Raw genomic sequence first — 27,232 nt, 5'->3', positions numbered from 1 at the left:
TCCCCCAAATCTACCACAACTAAATCAAAATTTCCACAAATACCTTCAAGCCACACATCTCCAATGCCTTCTTGAAAAATGAGATGCACAGGAGTTCTGCTTATGTCCTGGACAATTCAGGAGAGCCAGTCAGAAGGCAACTGAAGAACCTTCAACCTGTTGGGGTAATTAGAAACATCAGCTTAATATGCATAACTTCTGTTCATCTGTAGTCATCATTTTTACATGAAATCAGCTGAAACCTATAGCAATTAGGGCCATTTCACAAACTCCAACATTCAAAAAGACAAGATCTTTTAAATGGAGGTTGGGTAAGGGTTGGGACAGAAAACCATAAGGATGGTGAGGAGATGGTACCAATATGATAGGGATAGGGAAAAGGATTGATGAGGATGAGTTGATAATGGGAACTAAATTACGTTCCCATGCACACTTCTATTTTAAAATGATAAAATGATTTGATTTATACACTTTTCAATAATATGTAGTTATCTCTAAATATACACCTATTGTGTGTGTCTGTGTGTCTTGGTGTGCATTTATACATATAAAAATATTGAGCTGGATTCAAGCATTTCATAAAGCTGTTTGCCCAAAAGATAAAGATGCTATTGATACCCTAGGAGTCAAAGGTAGCGCATCGTTTCCTATAGTCTTTAAAATGAATAACATTATCTACTAGTAACATAGTACTTGAATTCAGATATTGATCAAAATGGCCCTCTAGATTGCCCAGTTTAGATTTGTCCAATGTGGGTAAATTGCTCCCAAATATGGGCACTGAAAAAAAACTAGCACCAAGCGGTATTCCATAAAGGACACTCTGAGAGGCGTGCTCTTCATAGAATACCACTAGTCACCAAATTCCATGCTCAACTTTGGGTGCGAGGACTTACACCTTGGTGTGCAAATTGGGTGCCCATCTATTGTATTCTATAATTTTCCAGAAACCTGCTCCTCCAATGGGAAAGCTCCCTTTACAGCTGTACACAAATATCCAACTGCATATTTGTTTGTGGTGCAGTGGTTAGAGCTACAGCCTCAGCACCCTGAGGTTGTGGGTTCAAATTCCACACTGTTCCTTGTGACTCTGGGCAAATCACTTAATCCCCCATTGCACCAGGTGAATTAGATAGAGTGTGAGCCCACCAGGACAGATAGGTAAAAATGCTTGAGTCAGTGATGTAGTAAAGGTAGGAGGTGCCCAGGGTGGTGGCGCCCCCTGCACCCTCCTTTCTACTGCCCCCCGCTCCTTCCCACTCCCCATTCCACACTTGCACTTTCCCTCCTCAGTACCTCTTAATTTTCACCAGCGCATGTGGCTTCTGCAGCATACCCCTTGCTCCAGCGCTGGATTTCCCTCTGATGTCACTTCCTGGCCCCATGACCCGGAAGTGATTCAGAGGGGAACCAGGCTGGGACGAGGGATGACATGGGGGGAGGGGGTGGGGAGAGGGATGGTGTGAATGTGGCATGGTGTGGCATAGCAGAGAGGTGCCAGCGCCCCCACAGACTTGGTGCCCAGGGCAGTTGTCATCCCCCTTACTACGCCACTGGCTTGAGTACCTGAAAAAAAAAAAATAACAAATACCGGTAAATAAAAATCAGATACACTAAGGTGTTGTTCCGTAACTGTGCAAGTAAGAGTATTTCTGTGCTGATCTGCCATTTCATCCTGTGTCAGAGCTGAAATCTAGGCACAGAATTAGCACCTAACTTTAGGCATCATTTATAGAATTCTCCAGAAAACTTCCTCTATGGAACCTGGTGTCTTCAACTACCTGGCCCCACAGAGATAGGCAAGATTTCCTTTTCTCCTCTTTATGGAAAAGATAGCTAAGACCTTGACTAATTATGTGGTTCTTGAGTCCTACGGAAAAAAAAGAGCTGTAAAGGATCTTTTATCATTTATAGAAAGCTAATGAAGACAGGTTTATTTTTACAGGCTTTTAAAGGGATTAATAAATCGTCCTGCTTAGTTTTGCTTAAGTTACAATACTTATTTATTGTATGAGATTTTATTTGATTGTTCCTTTTAGCTCTTACAATAATAGTTTGGGTTTGGTTTTTTAAGAGGATTATAATTTGAGTCTGCATTTTGTTCCAACAGCTTTTAATTATTTTGGCTTAGTAGATAGGTTTACGCTTGTTACTGTGCTTTCACTTATTCTTTTTATAAGGTTCTTATATTTTATGTGCCATGTTTTATTACTCTTCATTTTGTTTTGATATTTATTGATGTTAGGGTTTTATGTTAATCTTCCGTGCTTTAGGCTACCTAAAAATGCATTATAATACTTGGCAAATAAACAAAGCCGTATCTTAGGTTGTTGAAGAAGTCATGATTAAAGCAGTATCCCTTTTTTTCTCAAGGCTGAATTCATATTTATTGCAATTGTTGTACCTAAATATGGTGATATGGAGGGTGGGTTAGGGCAAAACTGGGAGGTTTACTACTGGTTACAGTGGAACATGTTACAGTCATGTGAAAAAATTAGGACATCCCATGAAATAGTCAGTTCTGTCTTACGAAATGTTCACATATCAATGTCAAATCTTTTTTTTATTTATCTCTGGGGAAAAAAAGTGATGTAATTGCAGGTAAACAACAAAATGTTTCCTTGATTTACTCATGAAACAAAACATATCCACATAAATGTGTATTCTAATTCTAACTGAGAAATAAATTAGGACACCCTACACCCTAATATCTACTGTAGTGTTACCCCCTTTGGCTGAAATAACTGTAGTGAGACGCTTCTTGTAGCCATCTACTAGTCTCTGACATTGATCTGAGGAAAGTTTGGCCTACTCCTCAATTCTTTCAGCTGTGAGATGTTTGAGGGGTTTCTTGCATGTACAGCCCGTTTCAAATCACCCCACAGCCTCTCAATGGGATTAAGATCAGGGCTTTGACTCAGCACTCCAGGATTCTCCATTTCTTCATTTTCAGCCAATCCTTTACTGGTATGTTTTGGATCATTGTCATGTTGCAGGGTCCAGTTCCGCTTCAGCTTTAATTTTCTTACAGATGGTCTCACATGTTCCTCAAGCACCCTCTGATACAAAGTAGAATACATGGTAGATTCTATGATGGTGAGCTGGCCAGGTCCTGCTGCAGTAAAGCATCCCCAACCCATGACACTTCCACCTCCATACTTCACAGCTGGTATGAGGTTCTTTTCCTGGAATGCTGTATTTGGTGTACGCCAAACATGTCCTCTTTTCTGGTGTCCAAATAATTCAATTTTAGACTCATCTGTCCATAGAACACTATTCCAGAAGTCCTGGTGTTTGTCTATTTTCTCTCTGTCTGGCCTTGATGTTTCTCTTAGAGAGCAAAGTTTTCCTCTTTGCACACCTCCCATGCAAGTTAAATTTGTGCAGTTTTTTTTCTGATTGTAGAAACATGCACTTTCACATCAACAGTAGCAAGAGCCTGCTGTAAGTCCCATGATGACATTTTAGGGTTTTTGGAGACTTCTTTTAGCTTCTTGCAGTCTGCTTTGGGGGTCAACTTGCTTGGACGGCCAGACTGGGCATGTTGGCAGTTGTTTGGAAAGTCCTCCAATTGTACACTATTTTCTGGACCATGGAATGGCTAATGTCAAATCCTTCGAGATCTTTTTAAATCACTCACCAAACTTATAAGCTACTACACTTCTCCCTCCGTATCCACGGGGGTTAGAATGCAGAATATTAAAAAACTGCAAATAATATTTGGGCCAGTTCTGCCCCTAACCCCCGCTTCCCCCCGGCTATTTTAAGCCCTGTAAGCCCCCCTTAAGCCCTACTTGGTGGTCTAGCGGGTTTTCAGGGCAGGAGCGATCTTCCCACACTCTTGCCCCATGCAGATCGCTCATAGGAAATAGCTGCCTTGAGAGATTACCGGAGCTCAAGGCAGCCATTTCCTATGAGCGATTTGCATGTGGTAGGAGCGTGGGAAGATCGCTCTTGCCCCGAAAACCTGCTAGACTACCAGGTAAGATTTAAGGGGGGGGGGGGGCTTACAGGGCTTAAAATAGCTCAAAAAATTAAATTTTTTTTTGTTTAAAAATCATGAATAACCGAAACCGTGGATTCAGAGGGAGAAGTGTACAATCTTCTTTCTGAAAGCCTCAGACAGCTCTTTTGATCTCACCATGGTGTTCATTCTCACCGCAGCAGTCATGAGCACACCATACTAAATGTCTGAGGTTTAAATAGGGTAAACCTCCTTCAAAATGCTCAGTAACGATGTTCTTATCATGTGCACCTGATGTTTTAATCATGTGCACCTGATGTGCTACACTTTAAGTGGAAGGATATGTGGGGGTGTCCTAATTTATTCCTCAAAATACACATTTTTGTGGATATCTTTTGTTTCATGAGTAAGTCAAGGAAAACTTTTGTTGTTTACCTGCAATTACATCACTTTCTTTTCCAGAGATTAAAAAAAAAAAAAATTTGACATCATAGAAACATGATGGCAGATAAAGGCCAAAAGGCCCATCTAGTCTGCCCATGTGAATATTTCTTAAGAAAGAACTGAATATTTCATGGGGTGGCCTAATTTTTTCACACGACTGTAAGTGGTCATCTCCGCATAACAACATTCTAAGTGGCATCATAACTACTGATTTTAGCCATGGCAGTTTTCTTCAAGAAGAGAGACTGTAGGGAAAAGGTGAAACAAAATGCAGACATGCCTACAAAAGAGAAAAGTAGTCATTAGATAAATACAAATTGCTGTGCTGTCTCTACAAATCCTACTCATCACCACAGGGGTTTCTTTAGCCAATTCTTTCTGGCACGTATAGGTGCTAATTTACTTGAGTGATTACAGGCAGGGTGCTAGTTTCCAAACCTGGCAAACAAACTAAGATTTTTTTTTTTGAAGCTTAAAGCAATTAAAAGTGCAAAAGCCACAATGCTAAATACAATACTACCTTTTCAAGACATCCATAATAACCTTCTATAGGCAGCTGTTTTCACTGTGAGCAGGAGGGGAGGGGGTGGGGAGGGGAGGGAAATGTGGGTGGAGAGGAAATTTGTTACAAAAGGGGAAAAAAAACAACAAATAATAGAAATAAAAGTGGTAATTTTAGAAGCCTTACATATGATTTCTACATGGATGTGTGGTCATCTCCGTGTACGCTGCCACCAGAACCTGGAACATCCTTCCAACGCCCATAAGAATGGAACTGAACTATACTTGTTTGATTACTTTCTCACTTCCCAGTAACTCTGCCTACCCTCCAATCCTGGCACTGGCAACTATCCTTGCCCTCTTGCCCATTTGCAGGTTCCTTAATCCAATGGTTAACCCTTCCTACAACTGTATACAACATTCCTCTATGATATTGGATCCCCTCTTCCCTCGGCCTGTCTGGCCCCCAAAGCAACTGTCTGGGCAGCTTCTTGCAACAAATGTAACCTTCCCCATATCCCTGCATGGGCCTCTTGCCTTGAACCTGTACTGGATAAATGTGATTCAAAAATTCTGATTAGATTAGATTAGAAAAGAGGCATCTTAGGGGCATGGCATGGGTGGCAGACTCACATTTTTATGATGTATTCTGCAAAGCTTTGCACATCAAGGGCAAAAAAAATATAAGTGTTAGCATTACACACCAAATTCTGACTAGAGAATGACATGGGGACAATGGTACATTTATATTTTCTCAGGAATTCCCAGTTTCTTTTTTATGAAATCTGTGCTAGCTTTACAATATATTCCCATAATATAAACACTTTATTAGATTAGAAAGTTTGTCCCTATTCCCATCCCTGCAAACTCAAATTCCATTTCCACTCTGTCTCTGCAAAAGTACATCTCATTTGTACAAAAAGTAATTGTCTTTTATTGAAAACTATAGAACTAGTGCAATAAAGTTTGAGTTTGTAGAGATGGGGTAGGATGGAGATAGAGAACAAACTGTCTCTGTGTCATATTGCCAACTCACTTTCGGGTCCTTTTATTAAGGTGCACTAACGCGCTAATTGATTTAGAATCGGTTACCACGCCTTAATAAAAGGACCTCTTTGTTTTTGACCTGGTGCTTACATTGGTGGTTTCTGAAGGAGATCTGAGAGCACTTTGATTACTTGATTACAGTATATAACAATTGGGGGAGGTTTGTTCCTGGATAATCAATGCTCTTTCTTAATTGCCTATGCTACAAAAGTATAGAAAATGGCTATCATTCCCCTCAAACTTTGCTTTTGTGACCAGAACATTGATATTTTGAAATTTATCTTTTTTGCAGAGTGTTCCAGATTGATTCCAAGCTGAATAAATTTAGGGGCCCTTTTACTAAGGCGCAAACATCCAGCAGATGCATTTTGCTATGTGTGCGGCCATTTTATCAAGACATAAGATGTGCAATGCCTACATGTTTTGGTATGCCTATTGGGGATCAAAGCAAACCTTGGGCCTCACTTCACATGTGAGCACTGTCAAAAAAAAAAAGGTGAAAGGTAGCACAATTTTGTTTCTTACTAGGATGGTGGAATTTTTTGCTATAAAATTTCTTAGAATGTTTAATTTAAAAGATTAAAAAAAAAAAAAAGACCTAAAAGAAATCAATACAAATTAAAAAAAAAAAAAAAAAATTTATGTTATATCTTGTAGGATGAGATTGAAAACTTATCTTTTTGGCAGCGTAGATATATGATTGTATTAGCATGCATTAATTTTCTTGTTTTAACTAATTTTTAGCCCATCTTTTGTTTTTTGGACTTTGATACGAGGGGGTGCTGGAAAGTTCTCAGCCCAACCAACCAACTTATCGCCAGCATATCTATCTACTGTATCTATCTATCCTCTCTTTACCCTCACCTCCTCCTCCCAGACCTGCAGCTTCGTAGTCTCAAGCTTTCTACCTGTTCAGTTGCAACTGCAGCAGTTTGCCATAATAAAATATTTTCAAACCTTTGTATTTCTTTATGTTCTAATTTTATATTTAGATTTATTATTTCCACAGCCTTTTCTTTTTAGTTTATCTTTCCTTTATTTTTTTTTTCCTTCCCTCTGATTTCTAAGATTTTTCTGTTACCCATTTTATTCTCTGCATTTCCTCCTAGATTTTCCATCCTGTTGTCATCTTTCTATTGTTTATACTATAGGTTCAATTTCTTCTGTTTTTACTTTTTTCTTGTATTTTCCTTTATCCTACTTACACTCTTTTCATTCTTGTCTCTCCTCCCCATATATTCTTTCTCCCCACTTTTATATAATTCACCTCTCCCTCATACCCTTCTCCATACATTCCCTCTTCCTCTCTCCATTTCTGCCCCTTCCAACCCTTCTCTCAGTTCTTCTTCCTTTCCTGTCCTCTCCTCTTCCTCTTTCTCATTTCCCTCTGCTCTTGCTTTTTTTTCATCTCTTCCCTCCATCTCCTCATACCCTCCCCTCTTATCTCTCTCCAATCCTTCACCTTTCACTCCTCAGGACACAAATTAATTCTCTCCTTTTCCTGCCTTCTCCAACGCACATTCCTCCATCCTTCCTGGCACTCAATCTGTTTCACCTTCCAACACTTTCTGGTATGGTGACACGTCAAAAGTGCGGAGGACAATGGCACGCTGACAATCCCATGCTGACATCTGCGCACAGGACAAATGTGTGCCACCACTTCCGCCACTTTGAGGCCTTCCCTTTTGCACTCTAAGGAGGGTGTGGGGGGAAGCCCTCACTATACTTAGAAGTCCTCGCGTCCCTTTAGGGGTGTGAAACCCACCCCACTACACTGAAAACTCCTGAACAGTGAAAAGAACGGGAGTTTTCAGAGTACTGTGGGGGTTCCCTCCCAAACCTCTCCTCAATGGGAGCACAAGCAGGGGATTCCCTCCACACTCCCCTCACAGCGTAAAATGGAAGGCCTCAAAGCGGTGGCGCGCTTTTGTCCTCCATGTAAATGTCAGTGCAGGATTGTCAGCGTGCTACTGTCCTCCATGCTTTTGACGGTGTACCTCCTCCTTACTTCTCCCTTCTCCGTGTACTTTCTTCCCTATCCTGTCACTCCCCCCTTTTTTCCTTTCCCTATCATAAGAACATAAAAATAGCCATACTGGGTCAGACAAGTGGTCCACCTAGCCCTGTATTCTGTTTCCAACAGGAGACAATCCAGGCCACAAGTACCTGGCAGAAACCCAGATAGTAATAACATTCCATGCTACTGATCCCTGGGCAAGAAGTGGCTTCCCCCATGTCTGTCTCAGTAGTAGACTATGGACTTTTCCTCCAGGAACATATCTAAACCTTTTTAAAACCCAGGTATGCTAACCACTGTTACCACATCCTCTGGCAATGAGTACCAGAGCTTAACTATCTCAATTGTCATTGAGGCACATTTTCAAAACACAAAGAAATCCATAAAAATGGCATAAACTGGCACTTGGATGCTTTTCCGTCAACAGGCAGGCTATAAAAAGGTACATAAATAGATGTCACTGCACAGTTTTTAGACAGACAAGCTCTGCTAGAGCTCAGGCTAATGTAAAGTTCTTAGGGTGTGCAGTATGGTATGAGGGGCTGCTGAAAAGTTCTCAACAGTCTCCTTTAAGTGATTTTTCCTTTTTTTCATTCCATCAGAAAAATACAGAATGAAAAAAGTGGAAAATCATTACACTAAGCATATAGCCCTTGATGGAGACTGTCCCAACTTTGTTTGTTGGGCTGAGAACTTTTCAGCGGCCCCTCATATATGATTTATTGATCTGATATACCTCTCCTCCTGAGGACATAACAGAGACGTTTACATACATAAATTAAAAGATAAGAGCTCCATTTTAAGACAGAAAAACACAGAAATACCAGACAGATGCAGGATCTATTGAACAAAATCTACCCTTTCATAACAGCACTAATTTGTGAAACTCACTCGAGATCCTTACCTAGGAAAAGCTAGCACTGAAAATAGTACCGTAAGCCCTAGAATATCAATACAACTATTAGAAAAACTGAGCAAAAATTTCAGGTTATTTGGGAGCCATTAACAAAATATTGCAAAGATTGAAAGTATTGTATAGATTAAACATTTTTTTTTTTTCCCTTTGGTTCATATACGTCCAGGATGGGGTGGGGGATGGGAATATTTTATGATTTCTCTTAGTTATGAATAACTATAGGATACAAGGGAGAGGGATTATTTGATATAGTTTAGAATTTGATGATATATTAAGTGTGATTTAAGTATAAATGATTGTATTATATGTTACACTTACTGGGAGCTTTAAAAATGAATAAAGATTAATTAATATAATGTTATGGGGAGGGGGGAAATGATTGTTTTTATGTTTTAATTGTGTATTTAAAAGTGTCTTCTATGTATGGCACTGTCAAAGTTTGAAAATCAATAAAGATTAATTAAAAAAAAGAAAAGAAAAACAGAGCAAATTGGATTACTACATATCTTTACACAGAATCAGGGTCAGTGTTAGAGATGCAGGGGCCCACAGCAGAAATTTGAGAGGAGGACCTCACAACCCATTGGCAGCCTGTGTCCTCTTTAGTTATGGGCAGTGTTGGGGCCTCCTATGGCATGGTACCCCAGAGAGATTGCCTTGGTTGTACCTCCCTAATATGGCCTGTACAGAAACATAGTAACATAGTAGATGATGGCAGATAAAGACCCGAATGGTCCATCCAGTCTGCCCAACCTGATTCAATTTAATTTTTTTTTTAAATTATTTAAATTTTTTCTTCTTAGCTATTTCTGGGCAAGAATCCAAAGCTTTACCCGGTACTGTGCTTGGGTTCCAACTGCTGAAATCTGCTAACAGTGTCCTCAAGTCACACAAGCAGAACACAACATAGACCCTCAATAAGTTCAGAATAAGTTACCACATACTAAAAGTAGAAATATATAAAAACTTAAAAACAGTTAAATTGCATGCAGTTCAAAAGAAAAATACAAAGAGATGCATTTCTTCCTATTCTGTAGAAAATTTAAAGATAGCAGATTTAAATTCCCAAACCTGACATTCCAATCAAAGAAATAGAAAAAAAAAATCTAGACCCTCCAGACATCATATCTACCTTAAATAAGAGGGTTCAGAGGAGAACGACACGTCTGATAAAAGGGATGGAAAACCTTTCATATGCTGAGAGATTGGAGAAACTGGGTCTCTTTTCCCTGGAGAAGAGGAGACTTAGAGGGGATATGATAGAGACTTATAAGATCATGAGGGGCATAGAGAGAGTAGAGAGGGACAGATTCTTCAAACTTTCAAAAAAATATAAGAACAAGAGGGCATTCAGAAAAACTGAAAGGGGACAGATTCAAAACAAATGCTAGGAAATTCTTCTATACCCAGCGTGTGGTGGACACCTGGAATGCGCTTCCAGAGGACGTAATAGGGCAGAGTACGGTATTGGGGTTTAAGATAGGATTGGACAATTTCCTGCTGGAAAGGGGGATAGAATGGTATAAATAGAGGATCACTGCACAGGTCCTGGACCTGTGGGGCCACATCGTAAGCGGGCTGCTGGGCACGATGGACCTCAAGTCTGACCCAGCAGAGGCATTGCTTATGTTCTTATGCCAGATCAGCTGGTTTTAATTATGACTCCATAGACTAATGTTGACACTGTCAATGTTATTCACTCCCATCCGGTCAGGATTTCAGGATATTCATAATGAATCTGCATGAGAGAGATTTGCATAGAATGGAAGTAGTAGGCAGAAAAATCTCTCCCATGCATATTCATCAGAGAAATCATAAAAACCAGTGTTAGATAGTAACAAAGCAAAAGTAACTAGTTACTTACTCACATAGCTATGCCAGCACTGTGAGCTGTTTGAAATGAAAATGGAAGTCCCAAGGCAGACTGCAGGTGAGTTGACTTTTTTGATTGATTTATGTTTCTGAAATGAGACCTGTTGCTTAGTCTTTGAGTATCCTCCAGTCAGAAAAGGAAATATTCATGACCTACTTTCTGCCAACCATTACCAGGCTCCATGAGACTCTCATTGACAACAAAGCATCAACAACAACTAGTAAACCTTTTGTGACTGTCCTCATACATGTAATCAATCAAAACCTCTCCGATCTATTTGATGACTCTGAAGCAATTTACAGGAGCAATTCTGCATCCCAAGTTTCACACAGGATGAAAGATAAAGTATTCTTTGCTATAAGGAAGACAAGGGTTTTGCTCAGAGATTCTCTTGATCAATACCTGCAGACATGGTCAGAAGACATCAGTATTATTGCAGCCTGGCCTGATTTGAAGGAACTTTTTTTTTTTAAATCATCCTGAACATTCTTCCTGTCAGTGCAGCTGCTGAATACCTGTTAAGCTGTTCTTGTGTAATAACGACTCACAAGTTTACCTGCATAAGTGACAGTCATTTTCAGAAATTTAGTTTTACAATTTTCTAATTCCCTACACCTCAGTTAGAACACTGAGATCACAATCACAAAATTTTTTAATGATTCCATCTCTCCATATTATTAGCGCTACACGAACAACAAATTTCTCCATCACAGCCCCATTGCTTTGGAACTCATTGCTCCCGGAACTACGGGATGAACCGGTGCTAGATCAAAGGAAAACTAAAAAAGTTTCTTTTTATAGATGCATTTAATCTCTAATGCACTTACCTTATGAAACATCTTCATTTCTGCTTTGTTTATCAGATGGGATCTCCCTTCCTTTTGTATTTCCCCTAAATGGCTCTCTTTCATATTTTATAATGTAATTCTTTACCTTAATCCTATCGTTCCAGTAGGTCCTGTATGTTTTAATGTATGTTACCCTATTTTATTATGTACACACCGCTTAGAAGACTGATAGGCAGTATACAAATTTTTATTAAACTTGAAACTTAAAAGTTAACAAGTGGATTATATTTTAGAGCAATATAGTTGTTGAGTTACAAAATAACGTTAATTAGTTTAGTTTATTATCATTTCTAGCCTGCCTTTATCCAAGGCGGGTTACAAAATGGACATACATAATAAAACAAATGAAAGTAGATGCACAAAAATTAACAAAACAACTTGCCCATAACATTCAAACTTATCACCAAATGACATACTTCATGGTAGAGAATGACATGGGGACAAATTTTTCCACGTCCCCGCGGGAACTCATTTCCCGTCTCATCCCGGCGCGTTCTTTTCCTGTCCCTTCCCCATTCCTGCAAGCTCCATCCTCATCTGCACAAGCCTCAAACATTTTAAAATCATAAGCGTTCAAGGCTTGTGCGGTAAAGGCAGAACTTACAGGAATGGGGCAGGGACATGGACAGCGTCATAACTCGCGGGGACGAGAAAAAATTTGTCCCCGTGTCATTCTCTACTTCATGGTTTGATTTATGGTTTATTTAATTATAGCCCCCCCTTTAACAAGGTGGGTTACAATACCACATTCACAATAAGCATTACAAACAGCCATAATACACAGATATATAAATTTCATCACATATCATACAAATTACCCAGTAAAAATGCTCAGCACCCATGCTTCATTTCGCATAAAAGATGTCTCTTCAAAAGCAACTTAAAAACAATCACATCTTTTTGCTTTCCAATATACAATGGAATAGCATTCCACGCTTCTGGACCAGCACAAGAAAAAGCTCCCATTCTTGTGACTTTCAACCTTGCCTGCTGTATAGTAGGGACATATAACTCTCCAGCTTGAGCAGAGCGTAAACTACATGATGGTACATACTCAGAAATAAAGTTGACCAAATATCTCAGAGCCTTTCCATGAAGACAAAGGTACGTTAGCAACAGCAGTTTATATCGTATTCTACAAACAATCTTCAACCAGTACAGCTTCACATAAAATTCAGGCACATGGTACAGAGTGCACATCTTCCTATCCACTTTTCAGTTATTACATCGCATTAAGCCCCTTCTTTTACTAAGGTGTACTATGCTTTTTAGTGCGCGGTAAATATTAGCACGTGCTAATCACACGTTAAACGCTAACGCGTGCATGTTATCCTATGGACGCTTTGGCGGTTAGCGCACGTGTTGACTTAGTGCGCGATAAACGCGTGCTAAAACGCTTAACACACCTTTGTAAAAGAGGGCCTAAGTACCATATTTCATAGCACAAAATAGATGTTTTTAAAAAACATTTGTTTAAATTCCTGCAAACCTTTCAACTGTGGTGAATACACTGTCTTAAATGCACTGTTGTTAACAGTAGTTAACATTTCAGTCTTGGTACTTCTATTCATAAAGGGCTCCTTTTACAAAGCTATGGTAGATGCAATGAAGCAAAAGGACAGGTAGTTTGATTTTAAACAGTTGTTTAGAAGATTCCCAAGATTCTAAACTGCAAGCAATTATCCCAATTCTTTTAAACAAGCTGAGGCACTGAAGGAGCCAGTAAACCAGGATCTGTGTTTTTTATTTAAGGTGGACTTACTTCGATCTCGCAATCCAGCTTTCACCCCCTTCCTTCAATCATTAAACTGAAAATAAAAATTATTTTTCTGTCTTCGTTGTTTGGAGATTTTCTTTTCCTAATCACATTGGTCCTAGACCTAGTCCCTAGTTTATGCTTTCTCCTGTCTTCTCATAGCTCTGTTTCCAGGGTCTCTGATCATCTGCCATTTTGTTTCTCACCTCTTTTTTTCACTTGTCCTCCCCCCATATCAGTTAACATGGATCTTTCACTTTCAGCTTTCTTCTATTTTTTCCCCTTTCTTTTGCCTTTCTACCCTCTCTGATTCACCCCTCCTTCTTACCAGTTTTCAAGCTCCTTCTCTTTATTGTATTTAGCTAAAGCTTCCCATCTCTTTATCTTTCCCCATCCTTATACTAGCTCCTCCATCTCTTTCTCTGCCTCCCACCAGTGCCCAACATTTCCCCCCTCTCTCTTTTCCTCTGTGACCAGCATTCCCTCTCTCCCCTCCCCTGCGCTTGGCATGTCCTCTCTTCTTCTTTCTGTATCCCCACCATCCTTCTCCAGCAATATTCAGGACAGGATTAAAGCATGGATAAAGTAGGCACATGCCAGGGACCATCTTCAATAGTTTTAAAGGCCGATTTATGGTGCCGGCAGAACAGGGAAAGAAGGGGGAACTGAAACACCCTGCATTCACAGATCTGTCTGCTTTCCAGTTGGGCAAAGTGAGCAATGCCATTCAACTGTTGCCTCCTCCAATTAGAAGCATGGGAGTCTATTGTGGGAGTTTCGCTGGTTTGAAAATTGCATTGCAAAAAACACAAAGGGCCTGATATTTTAAAACAGATTATTTCTGCTGACTAGGTCTGCACACAGGTTTTCAACTGCCATTGCCCTATCCAGATAGTGCTGGGGAGAATGTGGTTAGAGCATGGGTGGTTGCAGGAATTATCCAGATAAGTTATCCGGATAGTGGCCTTGAATATTCTAATTCTTTTTAACCCCCTATGGATGAAATATTTTTTAAAAAAATGCTAACTATGGTGTCTGAATATTGAACTGAATATGTCTTTGGTTCGGTGGCTTGATGAACATTTTGGCAATCTAAGGGTTAATTGTTGCCTTGTTTGACCATTATTAATAGAGTGGAGATAATTTTCAAATTGTAATTATCTTTTATGCTTGTTCATAAGTAACTAGACTGGCTTTCCAGTTTGGCAAGCATTTTTAAACTAAACAAAGTTAGATGAGTTCATTCTTTTAATGAAAAATTGTCTATCCTGCAGGCATCTTTTACCTTGACAAGGCTGTTATTTTTTTCTTCAAATATAGTCTGATTTGATTTATTTCTTGTTCTAATAAAACCTGATTTCTTTTAGTTGAGATATCTAAATCCATTCGTGCTCTATTCCTATTTGTTTACATCAAACTGAAATCCCAGGATTTTTTAATTGTTAGCCATGTCATCTAAGCTAATTACAGGGAAACTGCACCTATACCATGCTCTATACCAGTGGCTCCCAACCCTGTCCTGGAGGACCACTAGCCATTCAGGTTTTCAGGATAGCCCTAATGAATATGCATGGAGTAGATTTGCATGCCTGTCACCCCCATTGCATGCAAATCTCTCTTATGCATATTCATTAGGGTTATCCCAAAAACCTGACTGGCTGGTGGTCCTCCAGGACAGGGTTGGGAACCACTACTCTATACCAAGTGTGTGTGTGTGTGTGTGTGTGTGTGAGGGGGGGGGGAACTTCAGGGAAATATATATGAACCATTATATAAACCAACAGTTGGTGTTTTTAAACACCGCCTACAACATTTCAAGACAATCTGATGACAATAAATAGTATTAAAACACAAAGAAAATAATATGATACTTTTTATTGGGCTAACAATACATTTGTGATTAACTTTTGAAAGGAATGTCTTCTTCTTATGATCAAAATAAACAAATGATGACAACACACCATTTTATCCAAGATAACCTGAATATTCGGCACTTCTTTCTATGGCAAGTGGAAAATGGTGCAGCTATATTCAAAATGCACTCTAGATAGCTATCTGAATAAAGTTAGGACAGAATTATTTTTGTATTTATTTTATTTGAAGCCTTACCGTCCTGTAAATGTTTTTATGGGATACTGTCTTTCCACCTTGGAGGATGAATTAGAAAAAAGTTTTTAATAATGATACTGTTAGTTAATGTTTTATTGTGCTTGTTCTGTTGAAACATGTTTTCATATTTTTAATATGTATGTACGTAATTTTGTAAACCGCATAGTTTTTATGCTTTATATAACTTTTTAAATAAATAAATAACTTGGCCACGTGCAGTTGCCACTTAACTTGGCATTCTGCCTCCACACTGCCCTAGCACTATCCAGATAGTACTGAGGTGGTCTGGAACAATTCAACAGCATTATCCATATACCGCCAGCTAATGGTATTATCTAACTAATGGCTGCCCTTATCCAGATAATTCCTTTTGAATATCCAGCTATTAGTCTCTATTAAGTTGATAGATTGCATCTGAACAGTAGAGATAAAGCATTTAAAGAATGTCAAGAACATGATATTTTATCAGAGATAAAACAAAAGCAGAAAAGCCAAGAATAAAAACCAAGGGGTCCTTTCAATAAGCTGCAATAAAGGTTTCAAGGTTTATTTAAAAAATTTTATACTGCTTAATCGGAAATACAAAGCAGTATACAATAAAAACATATACAACATACTATAGTTCAATTTAAATCTTAAGGCAAAATACATGCCATTACTGGGGGACAAACAAAAAAACGAGAGGGAAAGAGGGCAGAACTACAATATGCAAAGCAAAGAACCAATAAAGGAAAATACGATGGGGAATGGGGAACAACTGAACGCGACAGAGATTTTTTCCCCCCCCCTAGGAGGGCAGTTATATATCAAAAGCGTCTAAGAATAAAAAAGTCTTCAACTTTGCCTTTAAAGGGCCTAAGGAAGTTTCTTCCCGTATGTAGCTGCTTACCACAGCAAAAAATGGCCTACTATGGGGTCTTCTGAGGCATCCCGCAGTAATTTTGCCATGTCCACAAGATATCCACACACTAAAAAATAAAATTTAGGGGGTGGGTCTGAAGGGCAGAGAGTGGGCATGTTTTGTGCTAAGTGGTTAGGCAGCTTCATTGCCATACACTAACCGCATGGTGTGTGGGTCCTTCATACCTACATAATGGTTAATGGAAAATTAGCATGTGGCCATTAATACTAAAAATAGGAAAATTGGCCATTTTACCCCTGCAGTAAAAATGGCCTTTGAACACAGGAATGACCCATTTAAGGACGGACTAAGGCCACTGTATACCACAGTTTGGTAAAAGGGCCCCTAAGACAGGAAAATTTATGAACAATTTTCTTGCTAAAGTAAGTCAGGATGCAGATTTCATTGTAAAATAAGTTGAAGCAAATAAAGTTCCAAGATGTATAGACACTAACAGGAATAAAATATACTATAAATATAAAAATGTAAATCCCATGGAATCTGGAGTTGGCGGAGGAAGAGAAGGGCACAGATAGGAGGGACTTATAATAATAATAATAATAATAATAATAACTTTATTTTTGTATACCGCAATACCACAAATCAGTTCAGAGCGGTTTACAGGTTAAGAGACTGTACATTTACAGCGAAGTTACAGCATATCAGAAAAACAGTTCAAATCAATTTATGCATTGCAGGTGCAGAGAATAGTTAACAATTATTTGGTATAAACTAGTGAACAGTTACAAAATGATCCAATAATTGTTGCATGGGGGGTGCAACCGGGGAGGGTAAGGGTAAAGGAGGGAGGCGAGGTTGGGATTATTGGTTTGGTAGGGGGGCGGGGGTTAGAGGAATTTATCAAAGAGGTATGTTTTGAGAGATTTCCTGAACGATTGATAAGTAGGGGCAAGAGAGATGAGAGTGGACAAGCAGTCATTCCATTTGCCAGCTTGGAAAGAGAGGGTCTTGTCGAAAAATCTTTTGTAGATGCATCCTTTTGGGGAGGGGTAGGCAAACAGGTGGGCATTGCGTGTACGGTTAGTGCCTGGGAAGGCGAAGTGGCGTGACAGATATATCGGGGCTGAGCCAGTTAGGGTTTTGAAGCAGAGGCAGGCGAATTTGAAGATGATCCTTGCTTCGAACGGTAGCCAGTGAAGTTTTCTATAGAAAGGGCTAATATGGTCTGACTTTTTGAGCCCATAGATGAGGCGGACGGCGGTGTTCTGGATAAGTCGTAGTCGTTTAATGGTTTTCTTGTAGGAGCCCAGATATATGATGTTGCAGTAATCCAGGGAGTTTAGGATTAGGGATTGGACCAGCAAACTGAAGGTGGGGAAATCAAAGTAATGTTTGATGGAACGGAGTTTCCAGAGGGTGGAAAAGCATTTTTTGACCTGGGTATTAGTGTGATCTTCTAAAGTGAGGCATCGGTCCAGGATGACTCCGAGGATTTTTATAGTGGAATTGATTGGATATGTTAAACCATTAAGTTGCAGGGTGGTGGACGATAGTTTGTGGTTGGGGCTTGCAAGGAAGAACTTAGTTTTTTCTGGGTTGAGTTTCAGTTTGAAGCGTGTGGTCCAGTTTTCTACCATGGTGAGGACAGTTGAGATGTATAGTTCTGTCTCATGTGACAGTGAGGTGATGGGTATGATGATTGTAATGTCATCTGCGTAAATATAGGATTTCAGGTTACGGTTCGATAACATGTGTCCCAGTGATGCCATGTAGATATTGAATAGTGACGGGGATAGGGGGGAGCCTTGGGGGACTCCGCAGGGGTTGCTCCATGTATGGGAGAAGGTTCCGTCAGTATGGACTTGGTAGGTTCGGTTTTTTAGGAAGCCTGTGAGCCAGGTTAGTACTTGTCCGGAAATGCCAATGGAGTCGAGGCAGCTAATCAGAATGTCATGGTCTACTAGGTCGAAGGCACTGCTGAGGTCGAACTGGAGTAACAGTGCGCTGTTTCCCCGTGAGAATAGTTGGAGGAGGTGATTGGTTAGTGAGGCTAGGACGGTTTCCGTACTGTAGTTAGTGCGGAATCCAGACTGGGAGTCGTGAAGGATGTTAAATTTCTCTAGGTATGACGTGAGATTGTAATTGACAAGTCCTTCCATGATTTTTAGGAAGAGAGGAATATTGGCGATGGGTCTGTAGTTGGAGGTTACAGAGGGGGATTCTTTGGGGTTTTTGATTATTGGAGATACGAGGATGTGTCCGAGCTCCAGTGGGAAGTGGCCGGTTGACATGCACAGGGTGATCCAGTTGAAGAGTTCCGCTTTGAAGGGGAGGGGGGCGTTTTTCATGATGGATGGAGGGCAGTTATCAAGTAGACAGTTGGATTTGGAATATTTTGAGTATAGCTTGAGAAATAGGTTCCAGTCTGGGTTTTTGAAGTGAGCCCAGGTCATGTCAGCCGGTGAGCCATCATTTTCTGGAGTGGGTGGCTGGATATATGGGTAGGTGCTAGTTGTTGTGAGCGTTGTTTTCAATTTGAGAATCTTGCTGGCGAAGTAGTCCGCTAGGTTTGTTGGGGAGGGTGGTAGATTGGTGGGGGAGCTTTTATGTGGGACAGTGTCAAATAAGGAGTTGACTAGTCTGAAGAGTTTATTGGTGTTTAGGGATGGGGTGTTGATAAATTGGGAGTAGTGCTTGTGGCGCTTTTCTTTGATCATTTTTTTGTATTCTGTAACTTTAATTCGCCAAGAGTGTCTGTCAGTGTTTGTGCCTGATTTGCACCAGGTTCTTTCCAGTTTGCGTACTTCGCGTTTGAGGGCAAGTAGATCTGCATCAAACCATTTGGCAGAGGAGCGGTGTTTTTTCTTGCAAAGTTTCAGTGGAGCAATGTCATTTAGGGTCTTATTGCTGAAATTGTTCCAGTCTGAGATGAAATTAGGGTCAGGATCTGGGATGGATGTTGGGTTGTAGTGGGACCAGAATTCTTCTGGGTTAAGTTGGCCTCTGGACCATATTGTTTTTTCTTTGTGGGTGGTTCTTGGTTGTTTTTTGGTTTGTTTTTTAAGCCAGTGTAATTTGAAATTGCAACGGAGGTGGTCAGACCAGGGGGTGGCGGACCATTTTATTTCTTTGAGGCAAATGCTGGGGGTTGAAGGGGTGTTGGGGAGGAATGAGATCAGGTCTAGGTGATGTCCTTTGTCATGGGTTATCAACTGAGTGGAGCTCATGAGGGTGGGGGAGGGGGGGAAGAAACATAGAGGGAGATATGTGAGGAGAGATAGTGAGGGGTAGCTGACTGAGTGCATTTATAGGTCAGTATGAGGAGTTTGAATTGTATTCAGAAATGGATGGGAAGCCAATGAAGTGACTTTAGGAGAGGGGTAACGTAAGTATATCCTGATAAAATATCACATGTGAATGAAATATTTCTGTTAATTTGAAAACCAATCCCAAAAGATTGTTTATGTAAATTAGTTCTTTCAGTGCCTTCTTTTTTTAGGCAATTTCTAAATCAAGGACTGATATTCACAGAAATTGGGGGAATCCTCCTTATCCAACAAAATTATATTGTCTTCCCATTGAAATTTAACCTTGAGGTGGTTGTGGTGGTGGGGGAGAGGGGGGAGGGAGGGGTGAGGGTAGGAGTTACCATGACAAAATCCACCAACACCAGCATGCCACTCCCTCTGAAATGCAGACAATTTATGTATTTCCAAAACATGTGGGCTTTATGCTCTTTGAAACTTATCTATTTTTTCATTAGCTGATTATTCCCTGCTAGTTTTAAGACTTGAAGTAAAGGGATTTCTAAAGGGGTTTCTTTCAATTTTGGGCTGATTTAATAAGATTCTTTCCCCATAGATACAGGATGAGAAAAAAAAAGTCTCAGGAAATCAGGCTTAAATTTCTATAGGAAAATTGTTTGCGCTTCCAGAGGGTGTGATAGGGCAAGGTACGGTATTGGAGTTCAAGAAGGATTTGGACAATTTTCTGAAGGAAAAGGGGATAGAGGGGTATAGATAGAGGGTTACTATACTGATTCTGGACCTGGTGGGCCCCCATGTGAGCGGACTGCTGGGCATGATGGACCTCTGGTCTGACCCAGCAGAGGCACTTCTTATGTTCTTATGTACATGTAGCCCTGATATGGAAAGTTTCAGCTTTCTAACTGGTTTCAAAATTAGATTTGGTAGAGGAGTGGACTTCATTCCATTTGTGTCACAATCTAAGAAAAGGTACCAAGTCTTAGTGCATGTTTACTTGAGAAATGAGGCAACAATGTCAGTTAGGTTCTATTTATTTGTTGAATTATATTGTTAATTGAAATATCTCTGTCAAATGAAATGATAGAAAGATGTGGTTTGTTGCGTATGAATCAGCATCTTCTTGATTACTTAGCCAGCTGAATAACTCAATTTCTAAGACTTAGTCCCTTTTCTTGGATTATGACACATTTATTAAGGAATTAAGGAAGAAGGAAAACCCACAATTCATGTGGTTAAGCCCACTTTCAATTTTTATTTCAGTAGAAAATATAACATTTGGTGATTGTTTCTGATAAGTAATTCTTTAAAAGTACTTGGTGTTTGGTTGGACTCTAGTTTATCTTTGATTTTACAAGTATGATAGTTACATAGAATCAGTCATTATTTCATTGTTGACTTGTTTTAAAATATCGATTCAGTTATTAGTTTTGCCACAAATCAACTAAGCTGCACTAAAAAGTATCCTGTGCTTTTATGTGGATTTCTCGTATGATGAGGCCAATTTTAACTCTGCTGCAAAATGGCTGCATTTTCCATTTCCTGAATTAATGGCCATGTATGTGCCCCATGCTAACTACATGCTAGTTGGTTAATGTACAGTGATGTGACAGTACAAACTAATTAACACAGTACACACTTATTCTCTGCCCCTAAACATCCCTCCCCCGCAAAAAAAAATATTTTTTAGTGTATGGGAAACATACACCAATCCCATAACTACTGCGAGATGCCTCAGTGTGTCCTATGGTAGTGTCTTTTTAACATGTGCTTACTGCAGCTTAGTAAAAGCACCCCTAATTTTTTTAGTCTAGTCAGAATCAATTCAATGTGAACTAGAGACTTTGCAAAATACTTTGGCTACACTGTTGTGCTAAACACATAGGTATGTTAGAGTAACCGCTTTGCTGATTAAATTACATTGGCTTCCTGTACGACAGGGGTGTCAAAGTCCCTCCTCGAGGGCCGCAATACAGTCGGATTTTCAGGATTTCCCCAATGAATATGCATAAGATCTATTACAATGAAAGCAATGCATGCAAATAGATCTCATGCATATTCATTGGGGAAATCCTGAAAACCCAACTGAATTGCGGCCCTTGAGGGGGGACTTTGAGACACCCCTGCTGTACGATGATTTTCAAAATCTTGTATGGATTAGTCCCATCATATATGAGGGACCACTGAAAAGTTTTCAGCCCAACCAACAAAGTTGGGGTAGTCTCCATCAAGGGCTAAACATTATGAGGCTCATAATCAAAATTTTGAAATGTCCAAAAAAACAGCCCAAGTCAACACTTGAATGTCCTAATAGCTGGGACGTCCAAGTGCCGATAATCAAAACTGACTTTCTGGACGTCTAGCAGAACTTCTAGATCACTGTGCGTTCAGAACTCAAAGGAATGTGTTGGCAGGTGTATTATGGGTGGATATCAGGCGGGCTTAGACCTGGACATCCTGCAGTGATAATCAAAGCTTTCTTAAGACATCCCAGACAGAACTTAGACACTGGTAGTTAGACCTATTTTAATTGCATCTAAGTGCCCCAAAGCTGTCCAAACTGACCAGATGACCAATGGAGGGATTAAAGCATGATCTCCCCTTACTCTTCCAGTGGTCACTGACCCCCTCTCACCACCCTAAGATAGGAGAAAAACAGTAAATAGAGGGCTTGCCATCAGCTGATTGCAGCAGGGGAATCCCCATCAGCTGAGCCAGTTTCAGGGATTCTTGCCAGCTCAGCTGATGGGTATTCCTCCTGCCAGAATCAGCTGAACTGGCAGAGAGATTCCTCTCTCCCTCCCTCCCTCCCTCACAGGTATCGATCCCCTCCAGTACACCTCCAAACTAACCAAATAAAAAAAGAACTAAGCCCTCTCCCCAACATCCCCTCCGACATCACTGGATACCCCCCCCAACATCCCTGGACCCCCCTGACATCCCCAGATCCCCTGACATCCCCCCAATCCCTCATCATTCCTGGACCCCCCCTGATATCCCCCATCAGTTGGATGACAACTCGGCAGGAGGGAAGCCCACTTCCTCTTGCCTATAGGGCTGCATGCTCAGAATGATGGGCCTCCCTTTCCCAATGCATCTTGGGATGCAGTGGGAGGGGCCCAAGGCCATGATTGGCTCAAAATCACGATGTCTATGTGGCCAATCCATTACTATACTGGCCCCTCCCATATCCAAATGATCTGGATTAGGCCAAAAAGTTAGACGTCCTTAGAGGTCAAGACGTTCAAATAGGTCATTAAAAAAAAAAAAGGAATCTAGCAGTTTCGAAAATGGATGTTTCCCCGCCCTGATATTTGGACGTTTTGCGAGATACGTCCAAAGTCGAATTTAGATGCACTATCGAAAATCCCCTCCACCTGTCTTAAATTTCTTAGTAACAGAAATCTTACTGTTAACTTATTCTTTTGTAAGGCTATGCCATCATTTTTTATTGTGAACCATTCTGAGCTCTAAGTTGTGATGTATATATAATGTATTGTTATGTTACATTATTCAGCCATAACCTCTGACTAGCAGTTTCCCAGCTGGGCTACTGTCTCTCTTTAGTCAGGCTCTTTGTCTGTCTTCTCTTTCCTCCTGCTTCCTCTCTTCTGGACATATCCAAAGATGCAGGGTCTCACTCATAATTAGTATGCCACACTCATTTGAACGATCACTCACTCATTTGCTGTGAGCCCGTTTTCTCACTCCTTAAAACCTCAATGCCAGTGCATGGATCCTGATCACTACTTTCATGGGAGGCAAGCCTAAGAGGAGAAAAGCCAAGTGGTCAATCCAGTAGACAGAAACCTGAGCATATCTTCCCATACTTTGCCTTCCCTGCCACATCTGTAGTCCCAGTACCTATAAGTACATGAGTTCTAAAATCCAAATTATACAAAATACTGCAATAAAAATTATTTCTAACTCCAAAAAAATACGATCATGTCACTCCTCTTTTACAAAAAGCACACTGCCAATTAAAGGCCATTTCACCATCTGCCAATTAAAACCGGCCTAGCTCCAAACATCTAAAGAAAGTCCAGGCCATTTTGTTAAAGATTTGATTATACCTGCTGAGCATCCAAGTCCTAAGCCAGCCCTAAATTTGCCCAAAACACACCTCTTACATGCCCCTTTAAGATTTTGGGCTCTTTTTACGATTCCGCGGTAGCGGCTTTAACGCTCGCGATGTTTAATCACGTGCTACCCCTGCGCTAGCTGAAAACTACCGCATGTTAAACCGCTACCGCGTCTTCATAAAAGGAGCCCTTAGATGCACTGGAGACAAAACAACCAGAAAGATGTCTAGAAAGTCTGTTTGAGACTTGGATGTTTTGACTAGTAAGACGTCCAAGTGCTATATTTTGGACGTCTATCTTTTTTGAAAATGAGCCTCATATGGCACAAATCAGTAAGGGGACCTTTTATTTATTTGTTAATTTATTTATTTAAACATTTATATCCTACATATCCAAAAATCTATGCAGGTTACAATAAAACACACATAAACATAATTGAACACACAAACCCTCTAATAATAACAAGTCACAAGTTAAAACTTTCTAAAAATATTTAACCTTCAAAATACCCACCAACCCTCTCTCCCCCCCCAGTTTAAGAAATAAAATCTACATAGCAAAAATAACATTCTTTATAAATAAACAAACAGATGATACAATAGTGGCATTGTCTCATCACAAATTTTGAAAATCCTTCTGAAAATAATAAGCCTTCAAACACTTAGGAAAAGATTTTTAAAAAAGAAGAAATTTGATGGAGATAATATCTGGAAGGGCATTTCATAACTGAGGACCTACCACACCAAATACCCGAGAGCGAACAGTTGCCTTAGCGATAGGTCGTAATGAAGGCACTGCCAACAACTGCTTAGATTGAGAATGCGGAGAGCGAGAAGGCGCATAGGAAAGAATCAAAGTAGCCACTGCTGTGCTAAGAAAAGGTCCTTAAGTGGGGGTTTCCCACATGCCAAGCCCATTTCTAGAGTGGCAGTCAAAAAGGTGTTTTTTAAAATTTGTGCCATTTATGGCCACGTGCTAATTTTAGCATTAGTACACAGCCAAGCCATTAAAAAAACAAACAAACCACACAAATACTTACCCTCCAAATTCTATAAAGTATGTCTAAAATCAGGCTTGTAAATCAGTGCACCTAGGTGATGTAGGCGCCTAACTTAATTGACTAATAAGCTTAATCAGTACCAATAATTAGCAATTAACAACTCAAAAATGACATTAATTGGGTTTAATTGAAAGTTAGGCACACAACTTGCCCCCTCATTTACTAAGGTGCGCTAACCGATTAGCGCATGCTAATCGAATTAGCACGCGTTAAACGCTAACGCATCCATAGACTAACGCACACATTAGCATTTAGTGTGCGCTAATTCAATTAGCACACTTTAGTAAAAGAGGATCTTGGTGTGGTATGTGCCTAGTCCATAGTAAATTATTGAACTAAGGCCTGTGTTGGACAGACTTGTACGGTCTGTGTCCCCTATGTGGTGATGGGCTGGGGAGGGCATCAATGGGAACTCCACTAACTTGGAACATGGCCAGACTTTATAGCAGATATCCTGCAAACAGGATGGTTAGATAGGCTGGAGTGAGCTTGGACGGCAATTTCGCATTTGGAACCTAAGACAATACCAGGTGGACTTTACAGTTTGTGACCCAGAAATATCAAAGAAGAGAGAAGTTAATTTAATCATGTATTTGTAATGGGTATAATGAAAGGGCAGACTGGATGGACCGTTCAGGTCTTTTTCTGCCGCCATTTACTAAGTTACAATGGGAGTCTTTTAGTGCATGCTAAATGCTAACGTGTCCATAGAATATAATAGGCGTGCAAACATTTAGCGCGTGCTAAATCGACTAGTGTGCTTTAGTAAAAGACCCCCTATGTAAGCTCTTCTGAGCAGAGACTATTACATGTTAAATGTACAGCACTGCATATGCTTTTCAGCGCTATAAAAATGATAAATAGTAGTAGTAGCAGTCATGCCCCTGCATCGGAGGTGAAAGAGAAAATTTTACCTATTAATTTTACTGTATATACCTTCTCTTCAGAGAAGTGAGCTAAAAGGTTTCAGCAGTTTTACACCATTAATCATTTCCCTGAAGAGAACAGAGGATTGTTTTTTTTTTTTCTACTTTTATATATCACTGAATAAAAACTCTGGGGTTCATTTTCTAGCGGTTTAAGCCATTATGGGGCATTATTGTTACCATTCCGGTGTGGCAGATAAGTGCTAGTGCATGTGAACTGTGAGTAAATGGCCTCCGTTGTTTTATCTTATTTTAAATTTAGTTTTATTAGTTTTTAGTTGATATGTTTGTTTTATGACATATGTTATATTACTTTTTATTTTACTGCACGCTGTCTTAATCTGTGGAAATGCAGTTCAGTCATTTTCATTTGGGTGCATGAAGCCTGACTGAATGCAGAGAGAGAATCTACAGAGAACATAGGACTCAGGAGTTGATTGAATTCTCCCCTGCTCCTCTGCTCCGCCCCTTCCCCAGTCTCACATGAACTTGAAGGTAAGAAGAAAGTCTTCTTCATCTATTAGCAGCCCACTGGATAAAGATTTTAAAGAAGGTAGCAGAGAAGACTTAAATATATGTAATGCATATGCAGTGGCATTAACATACGATACTGTGCTATTTGGCACGTCAATGAGGGCTAAAAGCCAAATATCTTCAAATAATAAAAAACTTCTATTCATTATGACAGGGGTTGCCATACAACTTATTATGAAGAACTGGAAAAATTGGGACCGGTTGAATTATACATTCTGGTGGAACTCTTTATGACATATTTTTAAAACGGAGCATGTGATAGCCATTCAGCAGGGGCATTATAAGAAATTTAAGGATATTTGGGAGCCATTAACAAAATTTTGTAAAGAATGATTATTATTTTTCCCTTTTTAATATACACATCCAGGGTGGGTGGGGTGGGGATACTTTATTAATAATAATAATAATAATAATAACTTTATTTTTGTATACAGCAGTACCATAACAGTTCAGAGCGGTTAACTTTAAACTATTTATGGTGGAAGGAAATCGCTGGATGTATTATGGGGGGGGGTTTCGATATATATAATTGATATGAAAAATAATGTGATTGAATATTAAGTGCTGTTAAAGTGTAAAATGTTTCTATATGATGTACTCACTGTTAGTTTTAAACTGAATAAAGAATTTAAAAAAAAAAAAAAATGCATGGAGGAACTCTTTATTGTAGATGAATATCAGAAGAATGGTTAAGGATGGCAAAGAAAATTGCCAGGGAAAGGGACAAGACATAAATCCAGCATTACTTGCTGAGCCAGTGCATTGAATTGTTGCTTGAAGAAAGCATTACATTGATGGTACTAGACCGGAACATTAGGCATGATGAAGCTAGCATAACCCAGAAGCATACAGAGTTAAAAAAACAGACTACATAAAAATTAATGAGGCACTAGAAAGTAAAGAACAAAGTGGAGTGTTGCATAGCGCTAATCAAACATGATATAAAAGCCTCAGGCCAGATTACCACCAAAATAATTTTCACTCAATGTGGAACTAATTCTCACATGGAGATTTGAATGCACGTGTCATC

The 27,232-nt window shown here is 39.8% G+C and overlaps 1 protein-coding gene across 1 annotated transcript in view; it reads right to left on the bottom strand.

Annotated features, from left to right (window-relative positions):
* Positions 1 to 27,232, bottom strand: part of SERTM1 (serine rich and transmembrane domain containing 1) — an 82,096-nt gene that overhangs the window by 26,598 nt on the left and 28,266 nt on the right. The window contains exon 2 of the mRNA XM_033947762.1: positions 44 to 156. The gene's annotated coding sequence lies outside the window, so the exon portion shown is untranslated. The remainder of the gene's footprint in view (positions 1 to 43; positions 157 to 27,232) is intronic.

The sequence above is a fragment of the Geotrypetes seraphini genome, chromosome 6 (genome assembly GCF_902459505.1).
Source record: "Geotrypetes seraphini chromosome 6, aGeoSer1.1, whole genome shotgun sequence".
NCBI classification, from domain to species: Eukaryota; Metazoa; Chordata; class Amphibia; order Gymnophiona; family Dermophiidae; genus Geotrypetes; species Geotrypetes seraphini.
Note: the sequence above shows the minus strand (reverse complement) of the source record. Positions and strands in the feature narration are given on the sequence as shown.